At 42.3% G+C, this 21,204-nt stretch overlaps 1 long non-coding RNA gene across 2 annotated transcripts; it reads right to left on the bottom strand.

The window, feature by feature from the left end:
- Nucleotides 1–5,854: 5,854 nt before the first annotated feature.
- LOC103647102 (uncharacterized) lies at nt 5,855–6,924 on the bottom strand. 2 transcript variants are annotated; one of them, XR_562653.4, is made up of 2 exons: nt 6,398–6,924; nt 5,855–6,302 (listed from the first exon to the last, which is right to left on the bottom strand). It is a non-coding gene; the product is annotated as an uncharacterized lncRNA (long non-coding RNA). The 2 variants fall into 2 exon arrangements; XR_562652.3 differs by having other exon boundaries at nt 5,855–6,316; nt 6,398–6,883.
- Between the last annotated feature and the right edge of the window lie 14,280 nt (nt 6,925–21,204).

A 21,204-nucleotide genomic window follows, 5' to 3' on the forward strand; every position in this document is an offset into this window, starting at 1 on the left:
AGCAGGCTCAGCCCCCTGAGCCAGTGGCCAATGCGAACAATGCAAACATTGCGAACAATGCAGAAGAGCAGTTCAGTTATCAGTTGTCGGGTCTTGAGGACCTTCCTTCTGATGAATCGGTGGGTTACTTTAACGATATCATTATCCCTCAGGGAGTCCAGTTCCATCAGGAGGAGGCCTCGGTGCCGGCTGAAGCAGTTCTCGCCTTGCCAGCATTCCCTCCCGATGACATGATTTTGGAGGGAAACAATGATCAGGGAGAAGAAGACATGAAAATTGAGGATAACATCAATGTGGGCCTCATGTTGCTTTCGGAGCAGTCCATCCCAGATTCTGCTTTTGAAGATTATATGGCCAGAAAGCGTTTCTCTTCTTGGGCTAATTTATTCCCTGACAATGTTGGCCTGGTTCCTGTTCCAAAAGTATGGGCTGCTTTCTTCATGGGCCTACTAATGAGGCCGAATTCCTTTGACTGGGCCAGGAAATTTCTGTTGTCAGGAGCTATCTCTGCCTTCGTCAAGCCCAACATGGACACCATTTCAATCAAGATTCCCTCCAAGTGTTTGGCCCCTACCAGTCAGGACTCCCATGTTGAATCACAGTCCCCTTCCCCAGCAAAAGCAGCTCTCCGGAAAAGGCAGCCTATCTTGGTCGACACTACAGTTAGGAGGAGTGCCAGGCTTAGGGCAAAGGCCAAAGGATTTAAAACCTGCTCAGGGATTGGTAAAAAGATTTGTTCATGCTGCGCACAATGCGCTCCACCCTCCATTCAGCACGATATCATCAAAAAGTTGGGAGCTGAATTTTGTAATGTGGACCCATCTAAACTTAATCCTGATGACCTGAGCAGATTCAGGGCCACTAGTATTGCTATTCAGAGGCTAGATGCTCCTTCAAGCAGCAAGGACGATGAGCCCAGGACATCTGAAGACCAGGCGGTGGACTCTCTCTATGATGATGATGATGATGATGATGCGGGGTCTAGTGCCCCGGCAGGGTTGTAAGGCTTTTGCCTCCCCTTTTTTGGGCCTTACAGTGTTTTCTGTGCCCCGGTTGGTGGATATTTTGGTGGTTTTCCATGTATAGCAACTTGATAACTATTGGTGATGGTGCGCATGTGGCTCTATTTTTGTTTGCCGTAACAAACTCTGTAAGAGTCGATGACTCTTGGATTCTCGGCATGGATATTTATGGTGTTTGGAATTTCTGTTATTTGTTATGTTGGCCCCCTTTTGGAAACGTCTAGTGTGGCCCCTTTGAAGATTTATGCCCCCCACTTCATGCTTATTTATTGGTTTTCTGGATACTTCTGTTTATGGACAAATATATTTATGAAGAACTATTGGTGTATTCTATGCATATCGGGATTTCTTAATGCGAAGATTATTGTTCATCCATGGCCTACACCCCTCAAAATTTGTCACATAATATTAGAGGAATTGACTCTGATGTCAAATGGAATTCCTTACGCAATAACATTATGAAAATCAATTGTGACATCATTTGTATCCAAGAGACGAAGAAAGAGTCCTTCGATGACTCCTACATCTGCCGCTTCTGCAACAGATCCTTTGATAAGTTCGCTTTCAGACCTTCTATTGGCGCTTCTGGGGGCTCCTTAACAATCTGGAAAGGCTCTCACTTTGATGCTAAGGTGATTGATCAGAATTCTTTCGGCCACACGATTTATTTTCGTACAAAGTTGACAAATCAAGCCTGGTGGCTCACCAACATTTATGCCCCTTGTACCCCTCATAGAAGAGAGGAATTTCTCTCTTGGCTCTCCAGTCTTGAGATTAATGATGACAAACTTTGGATCTTACTTGGCGACTTTAATATGATCAGATCTCCAGAAAACCGCAATAAACCTGGAGGGGACCATCTCAGAATGATGAATTTTAACTTGGTAATCAGTCAGTTGGGGCTTCAAGAAATTCCTCTCAAAGGACAAGCTTACACTTGGTCAAATATGCAACGTCACCCTTTGCTCGAAAAGTTGGATTGGTGTTTTGTTTCGCAGGCATGGTCTGTCACCTTCCCGGCCACTTCTGCACTTTCGCTCACTAGAGGAACCTCGGATCACATTCCTTGGATGGTCAATGTCCAAATTAATGTTCCCAAACCGCCCATCTTCAGATTTGAAAATTATTGGCTCCAGCTTGAAGATTTTCACTCAACTTTCCAAGATTCTTGGAGTCAGCCTCTATTTCAACCTGACCCAGCTAAAAGGCTCATGGCCAAGTTTAAAAGGGCACGAAAAACAATCCAGGGTTGGTGTAAGTCTCTCCCTAATCTAGCAAAATTGATTGATAAGGTTAAATTGGTTATTCAGCTATTGGACTTCATTGAGGAGAGTAGAGACTTAACTATTCAGGAATGGAACTTCAAAGAAATTCTTATCCTCCATCTGCATGATCTTTTGCCTAAACAGCGAACTTATTGGAAACAAAGAGGTCAAATTAAGTGGGTTACCCTAGGTGATGCTGGCACTAAGTTCTTTTACGCCAATGCTACTGTCAAGCATAGACACAACATTATACCATCACTAAAGGATGACAATGGAAATACGGCTCTTTCTCATTCAGACAAAGAATCTGTGCTTTTTAATGCCGTCAGGAACAGATTAGGGACTTCTCAACGACCATCCATGGTGTTTAATTTAACATCCTTGATTCAGCCGGTTGATAATTTGTCCGAACTTGAGCACCCCTTCTCTTGTCATGAGATTGATCAGATCATTAAATGTCTGCCCTCAAATAAATCGCTAGGTCCAGATGGATTTAATACGGACTTTGTGAAGAAATGCTGGCCGGTGCTTGCCCCTGACTTCTATGATTTATGCAAAAAAATTTTGAAGGGTCCCTCTGCATGTGCAGCATTAATGGCTCATACGTGACTCTCATTCCCAAAAACAGCTCCCCGGTTTCAGTTGGTGACTACAGCCCTATCTCTCTCCTTAACACAAGCGTTAAAGTGTTGACAAAAATCTTAGCCAATCGTTTGCAACAGGTGATCACAAAGTTAGTTCATCAGAATCAATATGGTTTCATCAAGGCTAGGTCAATCCAGGATTGTTTAGCCTGGGCTTTTGAATACATTTCCCTTTGCCATAAGTCCAGAAAGGAAATGGTCATTCTAAAGCTAGATTTTGAAAAGGCTTTTGACAAATTGGCACATGCCGCTATTATGGAGGTTTTGAGGCACAAGGGGTTCGGTGACAAATGGATTCACTGGGTTTCTATGATTCTTGATTCCGGCACTTCAGAAGTTCTTTTGAATGACGTCCTTGGGAAAAGATTCCACTGCAAACGTGGAGTCAGACAAGGAGATCCTCTGTCCCCACTTCTTTTTGTTCTTGCAGCTGATCTTTTGCAGTCAATTGTCAACAAAGCTTGTGAATGTGGCATCTTACGACTCCCCCTGCCGAGCAATTGTGGTCCTGATTTCCCTATAATTCAATATGCAGATGATACTATTCTCATAATGGAAGCTTGCCCTAGACAGCTTTTCTTTTTAAAGGCAATGCTCAATTCTTTTGCTGAATCCACAGGGCTACATGTCAACTACCACAAATCGAATATTTATCCCATCAATGTCACGGACCAGAAAATGGAAATCCTTGCAAATACATTTCACTGCAAAATTGGATCAATGCCATTCACTTACTTAGGGCTCCCCTTGGGATTACAAAGACCCAACCTAGGTGTTTTTCTTCCTCTTATTCAGAAAATTGAGCGAAGGCTAGCGTCAACCTCTACCTTCTTATCACAGGCTGGCAGGCTACAAATGGTTAATGCAGTCTTCTCCTCACTGCCAACATACTACATGTGCACTCTCAAGCTCCCAAAAACGGTGATCAAACATATTGACCAACTCAGATGGCACTGCCTTTGGAGAGGTGTAGATTTAAATGCCAAGAAACCCCCTCAAGTTGCCTGGAAATTGGTCTGCAAACCAAAATTTCAGGGGGATTGGGTGTCATAAATTTGGCTTTACAAAACAAATCCCTTCTCATGAAAAATCTTCATAAATTCTATAATAGAGCTGACATCCTGTGGATCAATATCATCTGGGCCAATCACTATAGCCATTCGCTACCCTCAGATAAACTAGTTGGTTCTTTCTGGTGGAGAGACGTCCTTAAAACTCTTGAATCTTTCAAAGGATTTGCTTGGGTGGAGGTCGGAGAAGGAAAAACAACTCTTTTGTGGCATGACAACTGGGATGGTATTCGCAAATCGGCACAGTTTCTAGAACTTTGGTCTTTCGCATCATGCAAGGATATCACCATCCAACAAGCAAGAATGGCAGCTTCGCATGAGATGTTTCACACCCCACTGTCGGCAGAGGCCTTTGTTCAGTTTCAAGCTTTGAATGGTCTTTTGTTTAATCTTCCGCATAACAATCAGAGAGACAAATGGCTCTGCAATGCTTCTTCTAGCCTCTTTTCATCACAAAATATTTATTCTCATTTGATGGGCAACCAGTGGACCCATCCCATCTTCACTTGGCTGTGGAAATCAAAATGCCAACCGAAACACAAGGTCTTCTTCTGGCTTTTACTTAAGGACAGACTAAATACCCGGGCACTTCTAAGACAGCGAGCCATGCTATTGGACTCATACACCTATGACAACTGTATTTTACAAGTTGAAGAGACAGCCATCCATCTTTTTTTAGATGCAGTTTTGCTAGGAGATGCTGGTCCTTTATAGGAATTTCCCCGCCTCGAACAACTGATTTAACCAACACCATTCTGAGGATCAGAAGACATTGGAAGGTCCCATGGAAACTTGAAACTATCATTCTATTAACCTGGTGCATCTGGAAAAGCAGAAACAACTGGGTGTTCAATGAGATTCCACCCATGGTAGAAGATTGTCGAGACATGTTCAAAATAGAAATGAATTATTTGTCACCGAGTTAAACCAGTGATAGGGGATAAAATTAAGACCTGGATTCAATGTTATGTTCTGTAATTTTCGTTTCCTTTCCTGCATCTACCCTCCTATAACTTCTTTTCCTTTTTCTCTTTATGCAATAAAAATATTGTAGGCCCTCCCTACAGTAATTTAAGCTTCAAAAAATATTTGTCGTCCGCTAATTTATTTTTAAACTAAACTACGATAAATAAAAAAGAACGAAGGGTTGGCACTAAACGATTTGGCACAGAACCAGAGCAAACAACAACCAATCCCTATATCCCTAACGAACAAATAAGTAAGAGTAGCAGTACATACAACATAACGGGACATGTTAAGTAGATAGATCAAATAAAAATATGACAGAAATTAAATTATGGTGCAGATGTAGTCTACATGCAAAGTAGGGGTCAAATAGATGATGTTCAGTGTGTGTAAAACATGGATACTTATTACTAGCAACAGTTCGGGGTGTAACCAAATTGAATACGAATGGATATTGATTGTATCATATTTATTTTTATATTTTCTCTTCGAATTCAAATCCAATATAGATATTATCGAGTTGTGCCGGATAAGATTAGAATTAATATCGACATCTTAAATATTCAACTTACAGTATACGGATACAGATCGGGTACTGAATAACCGGACTCGAATACAGATCGGATTTCAGCCCTCTTAGACGGATCAAATTCGAATACGAACGGATAATTTCCTTACCATTTACAGCCATTCGACTGCTGCTGATGGCCATGATTTGAAGTGGACCTGTTAACCTGCCGACCACTACCATAGTTCTATAGGTTATGAGTTAACAAAATCTTAGAGTCAACATATTTAGCCCTTAATTGATCTCTAATATAGGTTGCACGGTGACTGCACACTTAGAAATCGACAGGAAATGCAACAAAACTAAAACAACATCAATCAAAGGTAAATAATGGGATAGCCGGATGGGCAACCACAAAGGATATAGATGGGAGAATCGAATCGACGAACTGTAGCAGTCAAAGAGCCTATTTGGAGAACCTTTTTACTAGATTCTTGTGCGAGAAAAAGTGAGGAAACACGCCCTAATGAGACAAACACTTTGTTTAAACGTAGAATCAGAAACGATGCCAGAACAACAATGAGAGAAATCGCCTGTGATTCTCTCCTTGCTTGGACACTCCTACTCCGCACCACAACAACACAACTCAATTCCATGGTGTTCTCGTCACTCTATATAGGCCATGCTTGCGCATTGAGGTCGCGATAGTGGAGAAACACCAACAGCTACACATCTGTCTCGTCTTGCTCATTTGCTCTACTGATTCCTCTCCCTCATCCTCCATCAAGCTCTTCCTCCACTCACACACCAGCACACCGTGAGTGTATCTATGACAAATTTGCTAAATATTAAATAGAAAATTAACTGAATACGATGATTTAGAGATCAACAATTAAGATCGGAGCCTTGAACCATTGCATACCCTGATTGTTGCGGGCGTGACAAGGACGGTGTCGGTGTTGTATCCGACGAGGCACTGGGCGATGCGGGTACGACCAATGTGCATGGAGGATTTGTCGAGGATGGTGCAGGCAGAGATGACGCGGATGGTAAGAGTGTGGCCATGCATCTAGGGGTGCAGCTGGTCGACGGTGGTGAAGACCGGCTTGCGCACGGTCTTGGCCCCATCTGCGGGATCTGCAACCAGCTCCTGCTGGATGCCGCTAGAGGGTGTTGTAGCTGAGTTAGAGGCCGGCCAGGGGCGGACCCATGGGAGGGCAGGTGGAGCATGTCGACGAGATACTTCCCCTGCAGCGAGATGTTGGCGGCGGCGCAGCGGGCATCGCACGCGGCGCCCTCAAATCTCCTTCTATGGTGCTAACACACATGGGGTGTGGTCAGACGTCCACGATGGGTGCTGGCGGCCCATCCGTTCCAGCACGCGCACCTTGTCTTTTCTGTCGTGCGGGCCTCACTTGACACCTAGCCACGGGCAAAGAAAAGGAAGGCAGCGAGCGCGACGAGGCAGGAGCTTCTTCTAGAAGGCTCCCATGTTATGGAGGCCGGCTTGTGGACATTGGAAGATGAACGTTGGATGACGAACGTGTGGCTAAGAAAAAAAGGTTGACGTGGCGCACGGGTTTGCAACCTTTGCGTCCGGCTCTATTATATAGAATAGAATATATATATATACCAGTGTATTGCCGCACGCCATACGCATGGTGTTAAATCTGTTTGTGAGATTTTAATTTGTACACAAAGAAGAAACAAATAATATACTCTACCCATTGCTTCTTCCAGTGTGTCATCATCGTGAAACCATTGATAAAGGATTTTAATTTGTACATAAATAAGAAACAAAGAATGTACTCTCCACCCATTACTTCTTCCAGCACGTCATCATCGTCAAACCATTGATAAAGCTCATCATGTGCCTTTAGAGTGATGTTAGATGTTAGCAAATATCAAATACTGGTCCTAAATCCATTTCATAGATACTATGACAACATACCTTATTAGAAAATGGGCAACTTAAAGGTGTTCCTTCTACCTTTTGAGCTGTACAGAACTAAAAGTTTCATGTGCATGATGAGTACGCATATGATGGCAAACTAAGAAGAAAGTCTAGGTGGTGTTTACTTCTTTGCATGGGACATTTAAACTAATGGAAACCTATTACTGTTGCATATGTTCTTGAAACAGGAACACATGACAGTAATTAATAGTTTTGACATGCACCTGTTGCCACCAAGCACCCAGCTCAGCATTACAGGCATTCCATACGTGATGAAGAATTTGCCCCCAACTCTTCCAGGGTGTGGTATCCACAACTTGGACGAAAACTACAGGTAAATAATTTTATTATGTAGTTCAAGTAGTTCCATTATGGAGTTCTTTAGTAATGTGCTAGGGAAAAAGGAAAATGGTTAAAAGCTATGAAATGATGTTCATAATTGTTATCGGTTCTCAAGAAGTATGTAGAGGTCATGTAGCTATAGGAAAACAACTATAATAGCTTACTGCTTAATTTTTCACATATTTTATTACTGCATTGAACTAAATTATGCCCATAGCTGCATGAACCCAGTTCAATTGAACAGGATTATGGAACTATATCTCTAAAAAATATAACTACAAAAAAGAGGGTCAATGTTGTTTCAGAAAGATAGAAATGTTTGTAGAGGTGTGTAATGTGGTGAAATGTCTGAAAAATGTATCCATGTTAAGAATAAAATTGTGTGGCATTAAGCTAAAGATGAACTTAAATATAAGTATATAACATAGAATGCTCTACAACATGTAGACACATGAGAAAGAAGAATCATGTTAATTTAGTTCAATTGAACAGGAAAATGAAACTGTATCTTTAAAAAATTAGGCACAAAAAAGGAGGGTACATGTGTAAATGTATAATAGATTGTGAGATTATGCTTGAGAATGTAACCTTTGGGTGGTGATTCAAATGTATTTGTTGGAACCCTTTCTCATTAGGCACTATTGCAAACTGCACATATATAAGGTAGTTGTAAAGAAGTGAAGATGTTCATTAATTCGTTTTGCTTGCAACTAAAAGTATCGTAAGATTGTACGAAAGTGAAATTGTTATGATATGAACATAAGAAGCTTAGGCAAAAGAGAGAAATATAGCATGTTAGTAAAAAAATTAAAATTGTACTTTCGTGATTTATTCATCAATATCATCCTCTCTGGACTGGTAACTGGTGGATACGTAAGGTTCTTCACAACCTACAAAAAAATAATGTATATATTATTTTAGCTTCATTTAGAAAGGTGTTGTATGTGCAATAGAATATAGTATTATTTTGAATAAGAGGTATCATACAGATGTAGGAGTTGCAGACGATAATTTTTCTAGAGCTGTGGATGAACAGTCCTCAAGTAACAAAGGTTTATATCTATTCTGAGTTGTTGGTGGTCCTTCTTGCTCAATATTTTCTATTTGCACTGGTAAGGAACAATGTCTCGTGTGTGTTGTTCAACGTTGACCGTAACTTTCTTTTCTGGTAATGCTTTCATGTATAAAATAATATTAATATGGTCCGTGGTGCATATGTAATCTAGAAGGAATAATGTTATTTTTTAAAAACTTAATTGTATCATAGCAAAATCAAAAGGAGGACAATATTAAAAAAATGATTATTTATATTGGGGCACAACTTTAACAAAGTTTGACTTCTTAGGTTTGTTATGTTGTCATATCTGAATCAATGTCTTCAACTCGTCTTGTTAGTTAGAAACCGATTTCCTTTCGAGCCTCATTTTCTATATCAAGTTTAAATTGATATGTATGCAGATGAGCAAAACAAAAAAATTAGAGCAAATTATGAATCTATAATGGTTATTAGAATACTAATGTTTAAACCGGTGCCACCAAGGTTGCTAACACGTCTGCCCCCAATGCAGACATCTTTATCCTTTGTCAATGAAGTGAGCGGCGAGCGCTGACCTTTAGCTAAAAAGCACTGCCCGCTTGCTTCCGTGCTCTTCTCCCCTCCTTCCTCCAACACCATTCAAAAGACCTCGTCCTCACTTCTCCAACCACATCTCCTGCAAATAAAAAACCAGGTGATAAGACAAATAAAATCTTTCAACCATGGATTAGCTGAGGGTGTTTTCTAACTTATCTTCTTCCTCAATTTTTTTGGTTCAGAGGAGCTTCTATAAATTTTGGTTGGTTGCAAGGGTAACGTTTAGACTATGTAAGGCTATGTCTGAATATTCTTTAGGCTCATTCAGTCATTATCTTTTGCCCCTAGACTTTAGCTCTCTATCTCTCTTTATATAATGACCTTGTAATTATTAAGCATCAAACAGGTAGGACCCTTCCTTTTGCTCTTAGTGCTTGCCTGATTGGCATTACTTGACACAACAATCTCTACTACCAAGCATCTTACCAACCGCCATTACCATGTTCTAATAACCCCATTTGCTAACCATCTCTTCAATTTCAACTACAGAAGCAATTTGTCAATCACAGCTCTAACCCTGCTTTTAGTATCTGTCTTGTTGTGGGCAAGATGAAGGACCTATTAACTTCCACAGTTAATAACTGAAATGATTGCCACACACGAGCTGGTGGCATTAGAGGAGAGGGCTAAAGGAAGTTATCGGATGGGCGCAGAGCGAAGAATGACCAGAGGAGACGATGGGGAAAGAGGAGACCGGTGGGATATGCTGATAGAGGAGGAGGCAGAGGTTACCAGTCGGAGATAGCGGGCTACGGTGGTAGAGCGACAGCTGAGCGCGGGGCAGGGGCTTTGGCGTCTGTCACGGAACCTCCCAAGGTATTAGGTCCACCCACAAATGTCCTTGTCCTAAGGATCCCAGACAGTCATGCAGGTGCGCTCAATGGCTCGACAGGTCCGATTACCTATATCTCCATCATATCGCCCAAGAGCGCTTATCCCATCACGCAGACATTACACACCATCAGAGTAAGCGAAAAGGATTACAATAACATAATTTACATTCATAAGTAAAATATAGAAAGAGTTGATTATTACATGTCCGGGTACTAAGTGCTTAACCTTATTATAATATCATAGGAAGGCAAAACACCTTCCCCAGGTAATTCTTAGTTCTCCTCCTCTTGCTTGGGAACCACCTTGGAACAGAAACAGTAGAATTCAGCAGTTTCATCACCTACAACAACATGGGTTTGAAAACCCTGAGTACGGAGTGCACTTTCGCAAGTCTTACCCGTCAAAGGAAAAAGACTCTCAAGGATATGATGGCCTTTGGGAATCAAGGTAAAGCCTATCAAGATTCAAAGACTCTTTTGCAGAAAAGCTTACTATGAGTGGATCCTTAAGAATTCATTTTACTTATCAGGTTAAGTAGTTACCTGCATCTAGATTTCTTTCTATTCTAGATCAAGCACTTGGCCTATACTAGCCATCTTTTATCATCCCTTGAGTTTACTTGTCACTACGTGTAGGTCAGTGGCCAAGTCTTCATATCCGAGAAGTAACGGTAATCTAAATCGGTTAATACCCAGCTAGGGATCTCCAACCACATGACATATGTAGCACTTAACCCTTGCATGTGTCAACTCGCACCGGGTTTCTCAAGACCAGAATGGGTCCACGCTAACCGAGAGCACAGATACTCCACCGTCTAGCCTCTTGCCATGGAGGGTCCACGCTACTCTCACCATCTCTCCACTCCCATTGCGTGGTAGCCTTTCTGGTATTGGTCCGACCGAGGCAAAGCTTACCCATGATGAGGCATGTGTCCAGTTAAAAGGTCCTCGATCATCAAGCCTACATCAGCTTGGTCCTTAAATGACTCAGACGGAGACACTACACTAAGACTCCCTTCTCGTGCAAGTCACCTGCCTGGTCTCGCCTTTATCATTTAAAACCCAAAAGTTTGGTACCTGACAGAGGTACTTTTTTTCAGATGTTGAACCCATCACGGCCGTGATGGATTCACCATCATAAGTCTTTTCTTTGTAAAAATCCCCATCCAATGTGAAGCATCTTTTTCAAAACAAAACATTTTGTTTTCTATAGCAAGACTAAGCGTCAGAAAACTTGTTTAAATAAACCAGGTAACAAGGAATGGTAACCAATTTTCCAAGGAAGGGAATGCATCAATTGTTTAGCACATAATTCCTATCACTTAATGCATCAGACAAGGTGATCAAGTTTTCAAAACAACAAGGAATGCGATAATGCACCGGGGCTTGCCTTGTGTTGCAGGAGTTTTTGTTTCCACACCACAGATGTCGAAGTAAAAGTTGTTCTTCGCTAGAGGATTCTCAGTCTGGGAGACAACCTCTTCCTCTACTACAATTTCTTCCTCGTGTTCTATACATGATAATACATGTACATGAATGCTTATGCTATGTCATGAATATGCAATCATACAATAGAAATATAGTAAGTTGCATCTTGAATACAACTTTCCTTCATGGTACAAATAAATCATTAAGGTTTCTAGTTAGGTATTCCTTTAGGATTAGTATTAAGTAATTAATCCTATGAAGCTAGTTATTGTGTTTCTGGTCAAACAGTGTCCAAACTATTTCAAACTTCACTGAATGTTTCTGACCATCACATTAAGTCTACCCAAAAAAATTTATGATTTTTGGAATTACTAAACTATTTCTAAAATTCTAAAAGACTTTATTCAAGCACCTTTAATTACTACATAATTCCAGGTTTGAATCAAAAATCTTGGAATCATTTTTATTAAATACTACTCGAATTTAGCAATCTAACAAAATTGGTCTCATAATTTTACCATTTTTCTACTATTTTCTACTGATTTCCTAAGTTATCAAAAAAAAAGAAAAAGAAAAATGATGACTAGGGTTGGACCGAATTCAACCCGAGTCGGCCCGCGAACAGGGAAACGTGCGTGCGCCTGTGCCCGCGTTGTTTAGTTTGCGTCAAGGTCCCTAGGGTTTCAAACAATCGTGAAGTGCCCCTGGTACTATTCTTATGTGTCACTGACATCTTCACTTAGACCCCTCCCTTCTATCTCATTTACAACATCACGCCCCCGCGCTCGACTCCGGTTGAATACCTGGCTCCAGCCGCGAGGCTTGCCGCCGCCGACGTCCATCAAGCACACTGGCATCACCCTAGAGGCTCCCCAAGTATGTTACCGAGACTAACTCGACAGTCCCGCCCTCAGATCTTGTCTGCCCGCAACGATGGCGGAGCCAGAGCTCCGGCGAGTCTGTTCCGAGCAACACAACGCGGTAGCATTTAAACTGAGGGTAGGACTAGTATCACTAACTCACCAGAGGTGTGGTACGCGCGCAAATTTGGATGGAGTAGGCGTGGGAGAGTGGGTCGGTGTGCAAGGTGTCCACAGCGGCGTTCCCGATCGACGATGCGTTGTTCTCGGAGCTCTGTGGTGGTAGCGTTCAATCGGCCGGCACGGTGAGCACCAGAGACTAAAGGCATGCCAAAACAAGGATCAGACGGGTATGAACTGACCCGAGGAAGGCTAGCCACGATTGGGCTCCTCACGGCGGCGCCGATGATGGCTCTCGAGGAAATTCGATGACTATGAGCTATGGTGAATGAGGGGAGGTGTTTGTGGGTGGAATGGATGCACAACAGAGAGGTGGAGCGATGGAAGCACTCAATTTAGTGAGATGGGCCACAACTTGATCCAATTTTGGATGAGAGCGAACCCTATCACCACGGCGCAATGACTTATAGAGACCTACCGTGGAGCTCATGCATTCACTAGTCTACGGGCATGACCCAGAGAGTGCCACGGTCACGATACTATGGTAAATCAAGCAGCAACATGGCGTTTACAGAGAACGACGGTGAGCTCCGTGGTGACATCCACTCAGGCAAGTGGGTACGGTGAACCGACCGGTGATAGGGCTCGAGCTCATCTCTATGTCGAGATCTTTTACCCTCTGGTGTTATCCACTTCACCCTGTGCACGAATCTTACCAGTGAGCGTGGATCACCGCGCGGTACACCAGTGACGGGTGCACTGCACCTGAGATCTTCTTCAGATACTGTTAACTCTAAATTTCCTTTCGAACCTGTCTAACAAAGCAAGTTTGGGTCACTTTTACTTCGATTTTCATTCAGCAAACCACCAAGTCGACTATATCAAAGTTGTTCCCCTATATACCAGCTTCAACTTTGTCATAGAGATCTTGGTCATCTACTCACTGGATCAAGCATAAATTGGTTCCAAAGGTTATCCGATGCAACTGACAACCTGATTTCAGGGTAAGGCCCGACTGATAGCCCGACTTCTAGGGTATTTTACTACAATTTCTGTACCATCCTTGGGCTAGGTCACTTAATCAAATTTGTACTACTATGGTAGCTCTACAACTTTGTTGTGATGACACATAACAAACTCCTCATAGATCAAGAGATATAGAGGCTCAAAGTTAGCTTGTCGACACTGTTTTCAGAGTTAAGCATATGGGTGTTCTTGGATCTTTTGCAATTTACCCCAATTTACACCACAAAACTTGGAAATCCCCAAACATGAAAGTTTCTTAACTTTTGTTACTCTATCGTCTTGATGTATACACTTTTGGCTAAAAGTGCATAGAACTCAAAATCACCCAATAGGGCAGTAATTAGGGTTTTAGGGTTCCAAATTAGGGTTTAGAGGGTTCTAGGGTATATATGGCACTTAAGCTCTCTAAATTTAGCTTTTCTTGAACATTTGTACTAACTTTTGAGATCATCCTCTAGTGCTCATCTCACAAGAGAGTGCGGAGGCTACGGCGTCTGAGGTGGAGGAGATTGGGGCTCCTAGCGGTGGCCCGGGCACCGCGACGATGTTCGAGGGGAGGCAAGTCCCATAGCCCGCAGTTCGCCGCAACGCCGACCTTTCCACACACGTCGGTGTCGAACTGTAGGGAGAGGGATCGAGGGGGCGTCTAGCCAGAGCTCCTAGAGGACACCGTTGAAGAGGGAGGGTCGGGGGCCTCCTTGGCTGAGGACGGCGCCCCAGCGGCATTTGACGGAGACGGCGCCCCAGCGGCGTTTGACGGAGACGTCGCCCCAGCGGCATTTGATGGAGACGGCAGGAAGCTCCTGGAAGGCTTCGGTAGCGCAGTAGAAGGCTTAGAGGTGTCGTGGCCCTTGAGGCGCGATCCGATGGCTTAAATAAAAAGATTGACGTGGCACTCTATACGACGGCTTTCGGTTCAGCTTTAATAATAAGGAAATATATATATAAGGCTAGTAAAAATCATGAATTTTTCGGGCATCTCTTCTAGGGACACGTTTGTTTGATTAGAATTGGGCTAAATTGGAATTTAATTCTTGGGCTGACCTATTTGGCAGGCTATAGAATTGAAAACTAACTTTCCAACTATTTCTTGGGCCTAAATCAAAAGCCTCCAAAACTTTCTTACCCTAAAATGAGGAAATAGATTCCTTACTTGTCTCCTCCTGACTCTTCCTGATCGCCACTACACCGCCTCTTGACTCGTCTCCTCCCCGAGCGTCGCGTCGCCGCCTCCTCTGACTCGTCTCACTACTACAGCAAACCTCTGTACAAGTGGTTTGGTTCGCCTCTACACAGGCGGTTCCAGGAACCGCTTGTGGTGCACCGCCTGTGATGTAAAACAACATCACAGGCGGTCAATCAAAAACCGCCTGTGAAAGACACACATTACAGGCGGTCCAGTTCAAAGGAACCGCCTGTGATAGACACACATCACAGGCGGTTTCTTATCCTAGCCGCTTGTGTTAGCCACACATCACAGACAGTTTTTTATATAAGTCCGACTGCATACAATATAAATCACACACGGTTTTCAATATACAGATTCATATATAGAATTTTCAAACACAGAATATACACAGATTTCATACACAAATTATACACAAATTCACACAGATTGCATACACAGATTTATACATATCAAGTTCCATAACATGTTCCATACACAGATTCATCCACATATCAAGTTCCATCGTCATACACAGATTTATACACATATCAAGTTCCATAGACAACTAAACATCTTAAAGTTCCATAGACAACTAAACATCTAAAGTTCCTGGGAATTTTTGCAAATTTCCATTTGTATTGTAGAATAGCCCTTGTTGATGAAGAACTTCACGGCGCATAAAGTAAAGCAAGTCTCTTACAACCTTAGCCACGCCGACGGAAACCATATCTCTTTCTAACCATTCAGCATTGATCTTGGATTTAGGAACCTGCAATGAAAGCAAAAAGCAAGCAGTGCTAAGAGTAATGTGATGAGCAACAATATAACATAAAAATTGCAACATAGACAATGATAGCGAACTTACATCCTCACGATTGACCATGTAATGGAAGGTGACACGACACCATTCGCATACATAATAACCGCACAGGACAGTACCCGGAGGTTGTTTGTCACCATACGGAAATAATGATATTGACAAATTAGGCTTGTCCTCTGGATGTTCGCCGCCAAGATCTTTCCAATAAAACGGTATGCACTGCATATAAGAATAACATTGTGAGATTAAGAATGCATTTGTTAAGATGTAATAAGTACAAGTGTGCAATAATAATCATACTTCTCTAAAATCTTCAAGAAGTCATTATATGTAGCCTTTTCCATTCTCAATGAGTCGAAGACCACGACTTTACCATCCTTTGGAAAGATTATGATACAAATGTAGTGGTCACTATATAGACATAGACGAAAACACATGTTAAGATCACGATTGCCATAATTTATAGTTCAAAACCATGTCGATAACTTATTTAAAGTGGTGCAGAGCTATTATTAAGTCCTTGCCATGTTGTACATGATTATACATGGCTCGTCCAATGTATGCCGCCATTACCTTCATTTTCTTTCTCTGATTCTGTTTGACGGCTTTCTCAAATTCAGCATCGTCCAAGTCTTTGTATTCTTCTCCATGTCTCCGAGCAACTTCTTTGTAGCGAGCTTGGGATATCATCAACGGGTCAAGAAACCCTGTCTTATGTTGTTTCTTCTTATCATCCATGTATTGCATCCTACGTGTAAAAGTGTTAATCGTTAGACTATCGTTTATGTGTGCGTGTACAAAACTAACAAATATGAATGTTTAGAGGTACTTACAAGCAAAAGAGGGTTAAGTAGTTGGTTTCCATCCTTTGTCGGTGGTACAACGACCAGAGATCGTCAAAGAATAAATGCCGCACAGGATCTATATGATCATTGCTCCAAAATGCATCTTCTGGCACAACAAATGTGAAGTCCTCGAGTTTGTATTTGTTGCTAGCCACCATGTACCACTCATGCATTCTAATCTCCGGAGTCGACAACTTAGAAAGTTGCACCGTCGTCAAGAACGGCCTCCCATTCACAAATTTAGGAGGAACATCCTCCTTCTTGTATACTGAGATATTGGATTTAAGACGTAATGATTTTCGAGTATGAATCATTCCATCTTCTTCCCATACTTCGAAATTGTTTATTTGAGACCGTGTGCCTACTCCATGAGATGCTGATTCCGCTTTTGATTGATTTGTCATAACTCTCCGCAATTTATGCAGGTAGCGTGACACTGATTCTGACGGTTTCTTGACATCGTCAGTGGCGATTCGCTGATGAATTTTCTTTGAAATAGTTGGCCCTTCAACATTGGTGCCAACATTTGCTTCCTTTTTGATGTTGACGTCGACATTCTGAGGAACAATTTTGTCTACGTCCCCCTCGTCGAGTTCCTTCGCAAGAGGCGATATGATTGTTTGAACGATTTTTTTGGAGGTCGGTGTCATATTTTCCTGCACCATGGGGTGTGGAATGATCGAACTATCTTTTTGTTGCATTGGTGTTGAATATGACAAAGCTCTGGAATGAAGGAGTTAGAATATGGGATGAGTATTGCCATGAGTATTTCAACTTAAGAGCAATTATATTTGTTACCATCCATGATTCTCCCGGTGGCGCCACACTATCAGGGCAAAAGACTAAAGGAAAGAAGGGTTGTGTAGTGTGCGTCGATGGAACTGCTTCCATGTACCTTAAATCATCCAAGAAGTTGGTGTTCATGGGACACAGACGGTTCTTGATGAAGCAGCATAAGTACTGAAAGATGAAAGAGGAATTTAACAATCAACTGGAAAGTGAAGGTGCACCAAAGCCTTATAGTGGGAAACTTGTTTTTGAAATTGTAAAGAGCATTCATGTTGTATTCGGGAAGGGAAAACCAAAGGAGAAAGGAGAAATAGAACTGACCCTTCAACTTACACAACTTTCAAGAAGCAATCAATTTTTTTCAAGTACCTCCCATACTGGAAGGATATGGAAATTTGCCACAGCATTGATTTGATGCATGTAACAAAAAATGTTTTTGACAGCATCATTGGAACCTTGCTGGGCATGCCGAGTAAGACAAGACGGACTCAAATCACGCAATGATCTAGTAGATCTTCAAATCAGACCGGAACTTCATCCAGTGGATAGTGGCAAAGGGAAGCCTTACCTCCCCCCCAGCTAGCTACAACTTGTCAGTTGAGGAGAGAACAAAGATTTGCAAATGTTTGTGTGGGGTCAAAGTGCCCACAGGTTTCTCATCCAATATCAGCAGACTAGTCAGGATGAAGGACTTGTCTCTATTTGGCTACAACTCTCATGACTTCCATGTGATGATGACGGTGTTCCTCCCAATTGCGGTAAGAGCCCTCGAAACAGAGCATGTCAAAGTTGTCATCACACGCTTGTGTTACTTTTTCAATGCGGTTTCACAAAAAGTAATAGCTTTAGAAGACTTGGACTATCTAAAGGCATACATCATCGAGACTATGTGCAAGCTTGAAATGTGTTTTCCTCCATCATTTTTTGATATGCAAGTACACCTAATCATACATCTCGTGGATCAGATAAAAATATTAGGGCCACTATATTTACATCATATGTTTCAGTTGGAGCGATACCTGGGAGTATTAAAAGGTTATGTGCGAAATCGCGCTCACCCAGAGGGTTCAATCATGGAGGGATACACTACAGAAGAAGTGATTGAGAGCTGTATAGATTACATCAGTGACAGAATAATGATAGGTGTGCCTGTACCTAAACATGAGGGTAAACTATGTGGGAGAGGGAGAATGGGCAAGAAAACTTTTCGTGTTGAGGATTACAAGCTAGTACATTGTGCTCATGGTAGTGTACTACAACATCTCACGATAGCCGAGCCTTACATAGAGGAACACCTGGATGAGCTTCGTAAAGAAAATCAGAACCGCACAGAGGACTGGATCATGAGTGAGCACAAACATCGTTTCAGTGAATGGTTAATGGACAAAAACATCCCATTCGGAGACTCTTTGGAAGAGAAAACAATGAAGAATTTGGCTTCTGGGCCATCGTGTTTTGTGACATCATGGCAAGCATATGACATCAATGGGTACACATTCTATACTAAATCAAAAGACAAGAAAAGTGTTGCACAAAATAGCGGTGTTCGTATCGATGCTTTTGACCTACATGGACAGAAGACCACATATTTTGGATTCATAGAGGAAATATGGGAACTTGATTATGGCCCAAGCTTGAAAATACCCTTATTTAAGTGTCAATGGGTACAACATCCCGTGGGGGTAATAGTGGATAACTACGGACTCACACTGGTAGACTTAAAGAAAGTAGGATATAAAGATGACCCGTGGGTTCTCGCCGAATGTGTTGCACAAGTGTTCTATGTACTCGATCCAGCAGATGAGAAGATGCATGTAGTTATTTCTGGAAAGCAAAAAATTGTTGGAGTTGAGAATGTGGGAGACCAAGATGAGGAATACAATAAGTATGAAGAGATGTTCGTCTTTAACGGTCCAGAGAGAATCAAGCGTGTGGAAAAGAAAATTGATAAGAACTTAAAGCCATACATGCGGAAAAATGGTAGTTCATGAAAAATTGTATGAATCAAATTGTATTTGTTATCATGTATGATCGACCATGAATTGTGGTTGTCAATTAATTTAAAATCTCTCTAGTTATCTATGTGTGCTATTATAATTCATTTAAATTGTATTTGCATATTATTGTTAAAATTTAAATATTAATTCATTTAAATTGTATTTGCATATTTCTGTTAAAAATTAAAATTATTTTCATATTTAAATTGTATTTTCATATTTTCACAATCACAGACGTTTTTCCTTAGTGTCCGTTTGTGAAAAGGATAGAGCACCACAGGCGGTCCTAAACAAAAACCGCTTGTGATACTATTACATCACAGGCGTACCGAACCGCCTGGGACATCACAGACAGTTTTCTAACCGAACCGTCTGTAATGTAAAAAGCTTACCGCTTGTATAGAACCAAATTGTACGTGTCTCCTCCCCGAGATCTGCTACGATAATGTCGCTTGCTCCCCAACCCTTCTCTCCTCTGATATTCCCGTTCGGTGCCTCAGTCGTGTCCCCCACGCCTTCCTTCGAGTGCCGACGCCGTGGTTTCGACAGTTCCAAGCAAGCTCTGGTACACCTTTCGCTTCAGCCGCTAGACGGTCTCGGCCGAGCCGTCTGCCTCGCCCTGCAGCTGCTGGTCGAGTCAGTCATTCGTCTCCTTGAGCTGCGACAGCCGAGCCACGATCCTCTCGCCGCCGTTCCCACCCTTGGGCTGTCCCCGCATAGGTTCCCTCGCGTTCCTGCTTCCACCCTCCATCACGAATCCTGACTCGAGTGCGACCTCCAGGAAGCTCAGGAACCACGACCGCGACTCCCTTCTCATCGCGATCCATGACCTGCAGATCTCCTTGAAACCGTCCTCTCGGGCCCACTCGGCCTTCTCGCTGCCCCTGAAACCATCTTCGGGGGATCCTTAGTTGTACCGGCTCTGTTCTGGTGGTGGGACGCGGTAGTAGCCTTCCTCAACGGCTTTTCCTTCTCGGGCCGAGGGTCTTTGCTAGGCTCAAGCGAGTTGGTGTTCCACACAGCGCTTTGCTCGACGATGAGCCGGTGCAGCTGGAAAAGCTTGGTGATTGCAGCTTGTGGATCCGCTTCATAAGATCCCCTTATTTCAGAAAAATCCTACAGAAGCACGTACGAGATTAGAGTTATTCATCCACTTTATAGCCCCCTAGAAAAAAAGGATCGGCATAAAAGAAAGAAAGCAAGATCCTGGGATGCATAAGGCAAAGCCTATTCCATGCAAAGCTCATGTTGTTCCAGTATTTTTGTGTGTGTGGTTATTCTGTTCACAGAGCACTGAATTGCAGCGGCAAGGTGCTTCCCCAATGTATGAGAAAAGTTAATGGCTGCCTGACTTTTTGATTATTTTGTTTCGGGATTATTGTTCCTCCCCGGTTCATAAGTATTGTATTTGCATGGAGTGTCCATAGAATATGCATATGCATCTAGATAAGTATCTGAGTTTCACAACACAATAAAAAAAATCTGAACTAAAAAAAAATCCTAGAATCCCATCTAAACAGGCTAGGCTCTATTGGGTCGTATACTTGTATTATACAAACACATGGTATCATCTAGAGCTCACCTCTCAAATAGTTTTCTGCAGAAAATTAAAGAAGCTAATGGGTACAGACACAAGACAGTCTTATACTGGGACTTGATTAGCTTGGTGTTTGGGAAAGATCATGCAAATGGTGAAGCGACAAAGATCCCAGCTGATGGTGCAAGAGATATGAGTAAGGAAGAGGGAACCGGTAAAGAGCTTACTTCATCAACAACCTCAGGAAGCTTGAAGAGGTAGCGGTTCAGTGATTCTTTCACCTCAATGATGGCGGAGAAATTAGACAAGTTCATTGAAGCTATTAGGGATGAAGTACCAAAAGGGCCAACACCAAAAGAAATTTTTAGCACATTGGA

This window comes from Zea mays, chromosome 2, assembly GCF_902167145.1.
Source record: "Zea mays cultivar B73 chromosome 2, Zm-B73-REFERENCE-NAM-5.0, whole genome shotgun sequence".
In the NCBI taxonomy this organism is placed as follows: Eukaryota; Viridiplantae; Streptophyta; class Magnoliopsida; order Poales; family Poaceae; genus Zea; species Zea mays.